The sequence below is a fragment of the Lolium rigidum genome, chromosome 5 (assembly GCF_022539505.1).
Source record: "Lolium rigidum isolate FL_2022 chromosome 5, APGP_CSIRO_Lrig_0.1, whole genome shotgun sequence".
Taxonomy (NCBI): domain Eukaryota; kingdom Viridiplantae; phylum Streptophyta; class Magnoliopsida; order Poales; family Poaceae; genus Lolium; species Lolium rigidum.
The window spans coordinates 95,663,242-95,677,676 of record NC_061512.1 but is presented as its reverse complement, the minus strand read 5'-3'; positions in this window follow the sequence as shown (position 1 = coordinate 95,677,676).

The window sequence follows — 14,435 nt, the reverse complement described above, 5'->3', positions numbered from 1 at the left end:
GTGGTTGTCAAGCACAAGGTTTCATGTAAGTAAATAAACACAAGTAAAAACAAGTAAGACTAGACTAGACAAAATAACAAAGTAAAAATTGTAAAGGGGTTGATTGTTTTTGGTGTTTTAGATGCAAATAAGAAAAATAATTTTTTATTTTTGGATTAAAATAGTGCAGCAAATAGAAAACAAGATAAAAACAATATAAAGTTGTTTCTTACGATAAAAACTGGACCGGCGTTCATGTGTTCACTTCACTATTCTCTCTTTAAGTTGTAGCGGACAAATAAAAATGCATCAATGAGATATGAAGGTGCAAATAATAGTATGTGTAATATCAGAATTAATATGGGCATCACGTCCTAACATAGAGATGATGCAACACATCTCTCTTATGCTCCACAAGAAAGAAAGTTCATCAATCTTGTATTAACAATTAACAGAGCATAGCCATAAGTGCTTTGATATGAAGTTTGAATATTAAATATGCTAGCTTGAACAAACAAGATCATCACTACTATCCCGTGACTAACATAGCACATGCATTCACTTTATCCCTAGTGAGGTAACAAAAGAAAAGGCAAAACCATAATAGATCTTGAACATATTATCACTATCCAATAACTAAAATCAATAACACACGCATCACCCCACACACGCTCTTGCATAGATGTTGGACCAGAACAAATACATAAGAATGGGGTACATAATATGCATCTATCAATACATCTTACACACAATATGATCAGATCTCATAGCACAATATCACGTGAATAAGGATCCACCACATAGGTACTACAAATATGGCCATAATCATGTTAGACAGCTCATTGATACGTCTCAAACGTATCTATAATTTCTTATGTTCAATGCTAGTTTTATGACAATACTCACATGTTTTATATACACTTTATATCATTTTTATGCATTTTTCGGTACTAACCTATTAACAAGATGCCGAAGCGCCAGTTCCTGTTTTCTGCTGTTTTTGGTTCCAGAAATCCTACACAGGAAATATTCTCAGAATTGGACGAAACAAAAGTCCACGGTCTTATTTTCCACGGAGTCTTCCAGAACACCAAAGAGGAGCCGAAGAGAGGCCACGAGGCGGCCACACCATAGGGGGGCGCGGCCCCACCCCTGGCCGCGCCGCCATATGGGGTGGGCCCCTCGGGCGTCCCCCGACTCTGCCCCTTCGCCTATATAATCCTCCCGTCGCGAAAACCCTAGTACCGAGAGCCACGATACGAGAAAAGTTACTGAGACGCCGCTGCCGTCAACCCCATCTCGGGGGTTCTGAAGATCACCTCCGGCACCCTGCCGGAGAGGGGAATCATCACCGGAGGGCTCTACACCACCATGCCCGCCTCCGGACTGATGCGTGAGTAGTTCATCCTTGGACTATGGGGCCATAGCAGTAGCTAGATGGTTGTCTTCTCCTCTTGTGCTATCATGTTTAGATCTTGTGAGCTGCCTATCATGATCAAGATCATCTATTTGTAATGCTACATGTTGTGTTTGTTGGGATCCGATGAATATGGAATACTATGTCAAGTTGATTATTGATCTATCATATATGTGTTGTTTATGATCTTGCATGCTCTCCGTTGCTAGTAGAGGCTCTGGTCAAGTTGATACTTGTGACTCCAAGAGGGGTATTTATGCTCGATAGTGGGTTCATGTCTCCATTGAATGCGGAGGAGTGACGACAACCCCTAAGGTTGTGGATGTCTTGTTGCCACTAGGGATAAAACATCAATGCTTTGTCTAAGGATATTTGTATTGTTTACATTACGCACGGTACTTAATGCAATTGTACGTTGTTTGCAACTTAATGCTTGGAAGGGGTGTGGATGCTAACCCGAAGGTGGGCTTTTTAGGCATAGATGCATGCTGGATAGCGGTCTATGTTATTTGTCGTAATGCCCTAAGTAAATCTCATAGTAGTCATCATGATATGTATGTGCATTGTTATGCCCTCTCTATTTGTTAATTGCCCAACTGTAATTTGTTCACCCAACATGTTATTTATCTTATTGGAGAGACACCACTAGTGAACTGTGGACCCCGGTCCATTCTTTTATATCTGAAATACAATCTACTGCAATCATTGTTCTCTGTTGTTCTTTGCAAGCAAACATCATTCTCCACACCATACGTTTAATCCTTTGTTTACAGCAAGCCGGTGAGATTGACAACCTCACTGTTAAGTTGGGGCAAATTATCTTGATTGTGTTGTGCGGGTTCCACGTTGGCGCCGGAATCCACTGGTGTTGCGCCGCACTACACTCCTTCACCAACAACCTTCACGTGGTCTTCATCTCCTACTGGTTCGATAACCTTGGTTTCTTACTGAGGGAAAACTTGTTGTTGTACGCATCACACCTTCCTCTTGGGGTTCCCAACAGACGTGTGCTTCACGCGTCATCACTCATATGGCACTAAGAACTATGAAGAACATGAGAGAAATAGATCAAGCTACTTCCACAAACCCGTAGTCCCGAGGTTTACTACTCTCCCTTGATCATGGTGATGATGATGAAGATGTTGGAGAAGGTGGAGATCCCTCCGACGGTGATCCCGACGCAGTTTCCCCCTCCAATTTTCTCTACAGCAGCTTATGTTTTCGTGTTTCTGTGTTTGTGTGGCGCTCTCTGATGGCGTGTATTTCACACGTTCGTTGGGAACCCCAAGAGGAAGGTATGATGCGCACAACAGCAAGTTTTCCCTCAGAAAGAAACCAAGGTTTATCGAACCAGGAGGAGCCAAGAAGCACGTTGAAGGTTGATGGCGGCGGGATGTAGTGCGGCGCAACACCAGGGATTCCGGCGCCAACGTGGAACCTTCACAACAAAACCAAAGTACTTTGCCCAAACGAAACAGTGAGGTTGTCAATCTCACCGGCTTGATGTAACAAAGGATTAACCGTATTGTGTGGAAGATGATTGTTTGCAGAGAAAACAGTAAAAACAGGTATTGCAGCAGATTTGTATTTCAGTATAAAAGAATGGACCGGGGTCCACAGTTCACTAGAGGTGTCTCTCCCATAAGATAAAAGCATGTTGGGTGAACAAATTACAGTCGGGCAATTGACAAATAGAGAGGGCATAACAATGCACATACATGTCATGATAAATATAGTGAGATTTAATTGGGCATTACGACAAAGTACATAGACCGCCATCCAACTGCATCTATGCCTAAAAAGTCCACCTTCAGGTTATCGTCCGAACCCCTTCCAGTATTAAGTTGCTAAACAACAGACAATTGCATTAAGTATGGTGCGTAATGTAATCAATAACTACATCCTCGGACATAGCATCAATGTTTTATCCCTAGTGGCAACAACACAACACAACCTTAGAACTTTCGTCACTTGTCCCGAGTGTCAATGCGAGCATGAACCCACTATCGAGCATAAATACTCCCTCTTGGAGTTAAGAGCAAAAACTTGGCCGAGCCTCTACTAGTAACGGAGAGCATGCAAGATCATAAACAACACATATGTAATAACTTGATAATTAACATAACATGGTATTCTCTATCCATCGGATCCCGACAAACACAACATATAGTATTACGGATAGATGATCTTGATCATGTTAGGCAGCTCACAAGATCCAACAATGAAGCACAATGAGGAGAAGACAACCATCTAGCTACTGCTATGGACCCATAGTCCAGGGGTGAACTACTCACTCATCACTCCGGAGGCGACCATGGCGGTGTAGAGTCCTCCGGGAGATGAATCCCCTCTCCGGCAGGGTGCCGGAGGAGATCTCCGAGAATCCCCGAGATGGGATCGGCGGCGGCGGCGTCTCCGGGAAGGTTTTCCGTATCGTGGTTTTTCGCATCAGGGTTTTCGCGACGGAGGCTTTAAGTAGGCGGAAGGGCAGAGTCGGGGGGCTGACGAGGGCCCCACGCCACAGGGCGGCGCGGCCCCCCCTTGGCCGCGCCACCATGTGGTCTGGCCACCTCGTGGCCCCACTTCGTATGCTCTTCGGTCTTCTAGAAGGTTCGTGGCAAAATAGGACCCTGGGACTTGATTTCGTCCAATTCCGAGAATATTTCGTTACTAGGATTTCTGAAACCAAAAACAGCAAAAAACAGCAACTGGCACTTCGGCATCTTGTTAATAGGTTAGTTCCAGAAAATGCACGAATATGACATAAAGTGTGCATATAACATGTAGGAATCATCAATAATATGGCATGGAACATAAGAAATTATCGATACGTTGGAGACGTATCAGCATCCCTAAGCTTAGTTACTGCTCGTCCCGAGCGAGGTAAAACGATAACAAAGATAATTTCGAAGTGACATGCCATCATAACCTTGATCATACTATTTGTAAACATATGTAATGAATGCAGCGATCAAAACAATGGTAATGACATGAGTAAACAAGTGAATCATAAAGCAAAGACTTTTCATGAATAGTACTTCAAGACAAGCATCAATAAGTCTTGCATAAGAATTAACTCATAAAGCAATAAATCAAAGTAAAGGCATTGAAGCAACACAAAGGAAGATTAAGTTTCAGCGGTTGCTTTCAACTTGTAAAATGTATATCTCATGGATAATTGTCAACATAGAGTAATATAACAAGTACAATATGCAAGTATGTAGGAATCAATGCACAGTTCACACAAGTGTTTGCTTCTTGAGGTGGAGAGAGATAGGTGAACTGACTCAACATAAAAGTAAAGAGAATGGTCCTTCAAAGAGGAAAGCATCGATTGCTATATTTGTGCTAGAGATTTTATTTTGAAAACATGAAACAATTTTGTCAACGGTAGTAATAAAGCATATGAGTTACGTAAATTATATCTTACAAGTTGCAAGCTTCATGCATAGTATACTAATAGTGCCCGCACCTTGTCCTAATTAGCTTGGACTACCGGATCTTTGCAATGCACATGTTTTAACCAAGTGTCACAATGGGGTACCTCCATGCCGCTCTGTACAAAGGTCTAAGGAGAAAGCTCGCATTTTGGATTTCTCGCTTTTGATTATTCTCAACTTAGACATCCATACCGGGACAACATGGACAACAGATAATGGACTCCTCTTTAATGCATAAGCATGTGACAACAATTATTATTCTCATATGAGATTGAGGATATATGTCCAAAACTGAAACTTCCACCATGAATCACGACTTTAGTTAGCGGCCCAATGTTCTTCTCTAACAATATGCATGCTCCAACCATTACGGTGGTAGATCTCTATTACTTCAGACAAGACAGACATGCATAGCAACTCACATGATATTCAACAGAGAATAGTTGATGGCGTCCCCGAAGCATGGTTATCGCACAACGAAGCAACTTAATAAGAGATAAAGTGCATAAGTACATATTCAATACCACAATAGTTTTTAAGCTATTTGTCCCATGAGCTATATATTGCAAAGGTGAATGATGGAATTTTAAAGGTAGCACTCAAGCAATTTACTTTGGAATGGCGGGGAAATACCATGTAGTAGGTAGGTATGGTGGACACAAATGGCATAGTGGTTGGCTCAAGTATTTGGATGCATGAGAAGTATTCCCTCTCGATACAAGGTTTAGGCTAGCAAGCTTATTTGAAACAAACACAAGGATGAACGGTGCAGCAAAACTCACATAAAAGACATATTGTAAACATTATAAGACTCCACACCGTCTTCCTTGTTGTTCAAAACTCAATACTAGATGTTATCTAGACTCTAGAGAAACCAAATATGCAAACCAAATTAGCAAGCTCTAAGTGTTTCTTCATTAATGGGTGCAAAGTATATGATGCAAGAGCTTAAACATGAGCACAACAATTGCCAAGTATCAAATTATTCAAGATATTTTAGAATTACTACATGTAGTATTTTCCAATTCCAACCATATAACAATTTAACGAAGAAGAAACTTCGCCATGAATACTATGAGTAGAGCCTAAGGACATACTTGTCCATATGCTACAGCGGAGCATGTCTCTCTCCCATAAAGTGAATGCTAGGATCCATTTTATTCAAACAAAACAAAAAACAAAAACAAACCGACGCTCCAAGCAAAGTGCATAAGATGTGACGGAATAAAAATATAGTTTCAGGGGAGGAACCCGATAATGTTGTCGATGAAGAAGGGGATGCCTTGGGCATCCCCAAGCTTAGACGCTTGAGTCTTCTTAGAATATGCAGGGGTGAACCACCGGGGCATCCCCAAGCTTAGAGCTTTCACTCTCCTTGATCATATTGCATCATACTCCTCTCTTGATCCTTGAAAACTTCCTCCACACCAAACTCGAAACAACTCATTAGAGGGTTAGTGCACCATAAAAATTAACATGTTCAGAGGTGACACAATCATTCTTAACACTTCTGAACATTGCATAAAGCTACTGGATATTAATGGATCAAAGAAATTCATCCAACATAGCAAAAGAGGCAATGCGAAATAAAAGGCAGAATCTGTCAAAACAGAACAGTCCGTAAAGATGGATTTTATTAGGCCACCAGACTTGCTCAAATGAAAATGCCCAAATTGAATTAAAGTTGCGTACATATCTGAGGATCATGCACGTAAATTGGCTTAATTTTCTGAGCTACCTACAGGGAGGTAGACCAGATTCTTGACAGCAAAGAAATCTGGAACTGCGCAGTAATCCAAATCTAGTACTTACTTTACTATCAAAGACTTTACTTGGCACAACAAAACATAAAACTAAGATAAGGAGAGGTTGCTACAGTAGTAAACAACTTCCAAGACACAAATATGAAACAAAAATACTGTAGTAAAAACATGGGTTGTCTCCCATAAGCGCTTTTCTTTAACGCCTTTCAGCTAGGCGCAGAAATTGTATATCAAGTATTATCAAAGGATGATGCATCGGCATTATAACCAGGGGTGTTGGGGGTTTTCTCAACTATGCATTGTATATTATCTATGTAGGTTTCATAGGCTCGCTTTTCATTAGTCTTAGGCTTGCTATTCTCATCAAACAAATTTTCAGGAACAAGCCAAGCATAATTATTTTCTAGTGCCTCGCACATTACTAAGAGTTTGCATGGTATTGAGGTTTTAATATCCCCCTCATAATTAACTTTATTAGTATACTTTTGTCTATCTTTTTCCATTTTTTCAAGGGTACTGGCAAAATTGGTATAAGAGCCTAGCATATTATATTTAGTGAAAACTTTTCTAGCTTCTCTTGCTACTCCCCCAAATTCTTTAAGAAGGGTTTCTAATACAAAATATTTCTTTTCCCCTTCTTCCATATCACCAAGCGTGAGAAACATGTGTTGGATTATAGGATTAAGATTAACAAACTTAGTTTCCAACATGTGAACTAAAGAAGCTACAGCAATTTCATAAGTAGGAGCAAGTTCTACCAAGTGTCTATCTTCAAAATCTTCAGTGGTACTAACATGAGTGAAGAAGTCTTCTATATTATCCTTCCCAATTATAGACCCACGTCCTACCGGTATGTCTTTTAGAGTGTACTTAGGAGGAAACATGATGAAATAAACTAAAATAAAGTAAATGCAAGTAAACTAAAAAAAATTGTGTTTTTGATATAGCAAACAAGACAGTAAATAAAGTAAAGCTAGCAACTAATTTTTTTGTGTTTTGATATAAGTGCAGCAAACAAAGTAGTAAATAAAATAAAGCAAGACAAAAACAAAGTAAAGAGATTGAGAAGTGGAGACTCCCGTTGCGGCGTGTCTTGATCTCCCGGCAACGGCGCCGTGAAAATATGCTTGATGGCGTGTATTTCACACGTTCGTTGGGAACCCCAAGAGGAAGGTATGATGCGCACGGCGGCAAGTTTTCCCTCGAGAAAGAAACCAAGGTTTATCGAACCGGGAGGAGCCAAGAAGCACGTTGAAGGTTGATGGCGGCGGGATGTAGTGCGGCGCAACACCGGGGATTCCGGCGCCAACGTGGAACCTGCACAACACAACCAATGTACTTTGCCCCAACGAAACGAGTGAGGTTGTCAATCTCACCGGCTTGCTGTAACAAAGGATTAACCGTATTGTGTGGAAGATGATTGTTTGCGGAGAAAACGGTAAAAACAGGTATTGCAGCAGATTTGTATTTCAGGTATAAAAGAATGGACCGGGGTCCACAGTTCACTAGAGGTGTCTCTCCCATAAGATAAAAGCATGTTGGGTGAACAAATTACAGTCGGGCAATTGACAAATAGAGAGGGCATAACAATGCACATATAAGGATGGCAATTTAACCCACGGGTACGGGTACCCGCGGGTACCGTACCCGCATGGGTAGGGTATGGGTACACTTTTATGCCCATGGGCAATACCCATACCCTGCCCGTTCACTCATGGGCAGGGCACGGGTATAGCCTCGTGCCCACGGGTATACCCATACCCTGCCCGTTTATTGTCAAATTCATACGTGACACGTCTACTTTTGTTGACTTATGAGTTAGAATATGAGAATCTGATTTTTATATTATGTTAATTGTTATGTACTCAACTATCTGTTATTGAGTTGAGATAATTAATTTTTGGGATTTCTATTTTCGTGCCCTCAGGTCCTTAGTTGTACTCAGTTTTCCCCAGCTCCTTAGTTTTTCCTCAGTTTTCCCCAAGCCCTTGTTTGAAACCCGCAGAAGCAGCTCAGACGGCGGGATTCCCGTTTAGTTGACGTTCGTCACGTGTGGGGCCGCGTCTTGTGGGGCCGAGTCGTGTGGGCCCGCGTCGCGTGGGGCTGGTAGAAAGGGACCGCGTGGGACGGGACGAGAAGCGTTTGGTTGCACGTGAGCGGGAGGCTGGGTTCCGTCTCTCTCGGCCCCAAATTGGCATTATTAAGTGCACCTTTTTCCCCTCTTTCTCTCTGTCCTTTTCACCAAATTAGTATAAAATCTAGAGAAGCTTGCATTTCTGACTTTCTTCAATTATTTGTGCCTTTTGGCCCTCGTTGTTTGCCCAATATGGCAGCAAATCTAGTACTCCCTCCGGTCCATATGTATGTAGTTAAATCTAGAAGCAAATCTCCGGGATAATGTACGATAAATTCACGATCATAGTAAATCAAGAAAACTAAGTACGGCCAACAAAATATAGTAGACTAGGGATAGATAATCCCTAGATAATATGGATAGATAATAGGCTGCATACACGAGCAGCCAACATAGTAACGAGGTTCTTCACGAGCACCATCATACTAACATAACAACAAGGGATCCCTAGCTAACAACAAAGGGATCCCAACAACAAACTAGGAGGCGAGCGAGCAGCGGCAGACACGTCCAAGACTCCGCCTACCCCATCCGGCTCTCCCTCCACTTGTTGCTCTTGCTCCCCTTGGGAGCCTTGGGCTTGAGCGGAGGCATGCGCCCGGCGGAGATCTCCACCCGCCGCAAGCTGCGGAGGTGCATGCCGAGCGCCCTGTGCTTGGCGCGGAAGGAGTGGACGTTCACCGTCGTGCCGACCTTGGGGAAGGTGTTGCTGATGTTCTCGGCATGCGTGACGAGGCGAGTTGAAGTCCGTGGCGCCGAGTCTCCCGGTGCGAAGGGGCACCTGTACACCTCCTTGGCGAAGTAGAAGATGTACTGGCCGACCTGCAGCCTCCACAGCACCTGGCGAGTCTTGACGTCCTCCTCCTCTTCGTCGCTGCCGACGTCGCTGCCAGACATCTGATCCATATAAAAAAGAAACTAGTGAATGAGTTGCAACGATGACTAACGTACATGATAACAAAGTTAAGAAAAACAGAGTCAGCCTCAGTTAGAGTGGACATGATTATATATCTACAGGGAAGGTGTAAGCGAACTAAAGCTCATGCACAACAGATTTGTACACAGCAATGGTTCGCTGAACCCTCCCTGTAAAAATTTGTGCCCAACCATTCATCATAGGCAAAGAAACAGATTCTAGATCCGAACTAGATCTGAACTTGAACACATTCGAGATTATTTGCAAAATTAAACGGTTGATATCTTTTGATTAGTGCATAAAATAACTGATTGAGATCCCATGATTACTTGCATAAATTAACTGATTGAGATCCAATATTACTTGCATAAATTAACCGAACAGCCGAACCCCAAATCTTAAACGAAATCAAGAAGTGATCAAAACAAAATGGAATAAAATCGGCGCAAATATTAGCCCAATACTCATCCATCTACAGATCCATCTACACCAGCAAAAATAGGGTTCAAAAAGGAATGGGGAACAAAAAAGGAAGCAAACCGTAGTTACCTCGTTCCATGGGTCCTCCAGGGAGGTGTCGTAGGGGTTCGGGGGCGGGACGTACGGCACGGGGTCGTAGGGGTCCCATCCCGCCGGGATCCGACCGCCACCGGCGGCAGCAGCCTTCGATGCACCGGCGACGGCGGCGGCGGCGTCGTCCGTCGAAGGGACGGGGCCGAAGATGGAGGCGTCGCGCTTCGAGCCAACCTCGACGATGGGATTGGCATTCTCCTTGTCCATCTCTCCGGCGGAGGAAGAGGAAGAGGGAGAGGGAGAGGGTTTTTGCTTTGGAGAAGATGATGGGACGTGGGAGAGTTGGCGATGCGTGAGCGAGTGAGAGTGACAGAGAGAGTGCGAGGAGGCGTCTATAAAGGCGAGGGGTGGTTAATGTGACCCGCGTCCTACGCGTGCACAGGTGCACGTCTGCACGTCTTGGACTTCTGCAACGCGACACACGTCCACGATTGCACGTCTCGACTTCTCCACCGCGACCCGCGTCTACGCGTCAACAATTGCACGTGTCCTCGAGTCTAACCCTGGAAATTTAGATATACTCAGGTATACCCTCGAGTCTTATACTAGCATTTTTTGTGTGCTCAATTTTCCCCTCGAGTGCTAATACTGGCTAGTGCAATATACTCAGTTTTACCCTCAAGTGGCTGGTCAACAGAGAGTCAACAAATGGGATTAACTAGTTAAATGAGTCATTTAATGTGCAAAAAAATCCTAAAAAGAGTGGCACTTACTCATGGAGTCTTTACCACAAATTGACACTTCTCAAATCATAGATAAATCATAGATAAATCAAGTTTTACCACAAATTGCCACTTCTCAAATCACCTAGTAGCTATGAAGGTGCATGGTTTTCCACAATAAGCCCTTCCCAAAACAGCTTCCCCCAAATCATACTTTGTCTAAATGAGGCCACAATTCTCACCCTGATGTATATTGGTATTGCAAATAGTTTGAGGTAGGCCAAGATGGGTTTCATTGTACAAAACACGCATTTTCCATTTTTTAAATCTCATATTTGAATCCCTTAGTCTATTTACTACTCAGGTGCCCTTGGTTTCTTGATAGTACTAAGTTTTGCCCTCTCTCTTCACAAATTCTCGCGGACGTGCATCATCGCTCCGATTGGTCTAGCCCATGTCACGCGGATCGTGCCCACCGACCGTTGATCGTATGATATAGGGAACGTGCAGGATAACCCCTCTCTCTCTCTGTTGGCGGTTAATTAGCTTCCACCCTCTAAGTATGCTGAAGGGCGGTTTTCTGTATTATTTTTTCACGCGCTAAAAATTATAAACTGTTTTAGGCGTTATTTTTCACGCAAAAAATGATAAACCATCACCGATTTGTTGTTACCATTACTTTTCACGCAAAAAAAATGATAAACCATCAACAATTTGTTTTTGCCATTACTTTTCACGCAAAAAATATGATAAACCATCACCGATTTGTTGTTGTCATTACTTTTCACGCAAAAAATGATAAACCATCAACAATTTGTTGTAGCCATTACTTTTCACGCAAAAAATGATAAACCATCAACAATTTGTTGTAGCCATTACTTTTCACGCAAAAAATGATAAACCATCAACAATTTGTTGTTGCCATTACTTTTCACGCAAAAAATATGATAAACCATCACCGATTTGTTGTTGCCATTACTTTTCACGCAAAAAAATGATAAACCATCAACAATTTGTTGTAGCCATTACTTTTCACGCAGAAAAAACCTAATTTGTTACAAAAGCTGGTTTCAGTGAGACCTAACCAAGTTTGGCATACATGATGGCATACCTATAACAACAAGGAATATCTAAAAGGGAAAGTTTCAGAAAATTTAGGGTGAAAATGATGCCATACATGATGCTTGTTTTTCGAGGTTTTGACCTGAAAATCAATTGGGTATTGTAAAGGGAAATAAAAAGTTCGAAAAATGTAAAAACGAAACAATCTATCTATCTATGTATAGAAGATCAGTCTGTATGAAATTTGAGGTTATTTAGAGAAGGTAGAAAAAATCACCTTGTTAGAAAAGCTGGTTTCGGCGAGACGAAACGGCATGCGCTTAAGCAAAGTGATTTTTTCGAACATCTCCAAATGACCCCAAATTTTCCATACATGATGCCATACGTGTAACAACAAGGAACCCTATCTAAAAAGTGTCAAAAAAGTTTGCCCAACCGTATAGCTCTATCAAAAAGAACCTCACCATGGCGCTAGTATAATTTTGGGATAGTTACAAACTTTCGTTACCTAACCTTCAACATGAAACTTGTTTCAAATTCATTTTGGCCTACAAGAAACAAATCCCAACTTGATTCGAGCACCACAGCCTCCAAACGATGCCGATGCCGATATCGGCATGGTCGAACGGCTATGCTCGCCGCCATCTGCTAGGTCAACGTCGGGATGCACCCTCAATCCCGTCCCCTCATTCGATCACCGACACACCGGAGATACCGCCGAGGCCAATGCCGAACGTACATGCCGATGCCAATGCCGATCATGCATGCACGCCGGCTGTGGGCACGGCCACGCCGACCCGCTATGCTGGACGCCACGGACCGCCGCGAGGTCTTTCCCTTCGCCACCACACTCTCCTAGCACCCACCTATACACGCCGGAAAGGAGAGACACTAGTTTTCTCTACATTGCTCGCGTTCGTGTCCGACACGGTCAGTCAAAGTTTTGAGGTGGTCGTCGATGTCGTCGACCATTTCTTCTCTTCTTTGCATGGTTAAACGCGTCTAGTTCATATCTATCTAATGCGTCCGGTCTCGCCTCATGCGGTTCTTTGTGGACGTCGATCTCATCTCGGCACCCCGCATGCCACCTCCTCCGTGCCATCGCTGTAGAGCTCCGTTTAAAAATCTAATCCTACCCGTGTATTGCCCCTTGTATCAGCCGTCATGGCCCCACTTGTCATTTGATATACCGAAACCCCACTCGTTCGCGTTTTGGTCGGGGATACAGACGATGCTTACGGTCAAACAAAGATGTATGGTCCGACGTGTCTTTGCAGGCTCTACGTGGCCCCACTAGTCAGAAGATAACGGTCAACCGTCGGGCAACCGGCCGTTACATCACGTGTGATGGTTTCAGACAAACGCTTGGGTAAAACTGAGGAAAAACTAAGGAGCTGGGGAAAACTGAGCACAACTAAGGACCTGAGGGCACGAAAATAGAAATCCCTTAATTTTTTTAATCAAATTTATTATCGATAAATGTAAAATTTGGATTGACTTATGTACAATTTAACCTACCCACCGAGTACCCAATCGGTACAGGTACCCGCCGGGTATGGGTATGGGTAAAGTTTTATACCCATGGGTACGGGTATGGATAGAAGTTTGTACCCATTGACTATACGGGTATGGGTATGGTATTGCCTTACCCTGCCCATACCCTGCCCATTGCCATCCTTATGCACATACATGTCATGATAAATATAGTGAGATTTAATTGGGCATTACGACAAAGTACATAGACCGCCATCCAACTACATCTATGCCTAAAAAGTCCACCTTCAGGTTATCGTCCGAACCCCTTCCAGTATTAAGTTGCTAAACAACAGACAATTGCGGCGGCGGCGTCTCTGGAAGGTTTTCCGTATCGTGGTTTTTCGCATCAGGGTTTTCGCGACGGAGGCTTTAAGTAGGCGGAAGGGCAGAGTCGGGGGGCTGACGAGGGCCCCACGCCACAGGGCGGCGCGGGCCCCCCCTTGGCCGCGCCACCATGTGGTCTGGCCACCTCGTGGCCCCACTTCGTATGCTCTTCGGTCTTCTGGAAGGTTCGTGGCAAAATAGGACCCTGGGACTTGATTTCGTCCAATTCCGAGAATATTTCGTTACTAGGATTTACGAAACCAAAAACAGCAGAAAACGGCAAGCGGCACTTCGGCATCTTGTTAATAGGTTAGTTCCAGAAAATGCACGAATATGACATAAAGTGTGCATATAACATGTAGGAATCATCAATAATATGGCATGGAACATAAGAAATTATCGATACGTTGGAGACGTATCACTCTCCCCCCGAGAACTCTTCGGGACCATATATATATTGATTTTTAGGTCAAAATACATCGGTGGGCAAAAGAATCAGGGCAATCAATCGATCAACGGCTGAAGGAGCCTGGGTGGCGCGCCCAGCAAGGTAGGGCGTGCCACCTGGGGTCTTTCGGGCATCAGGCCTCTCCGGGTGTGGTTCCAGGGCCCAGGGTGCTTCTCTCGAT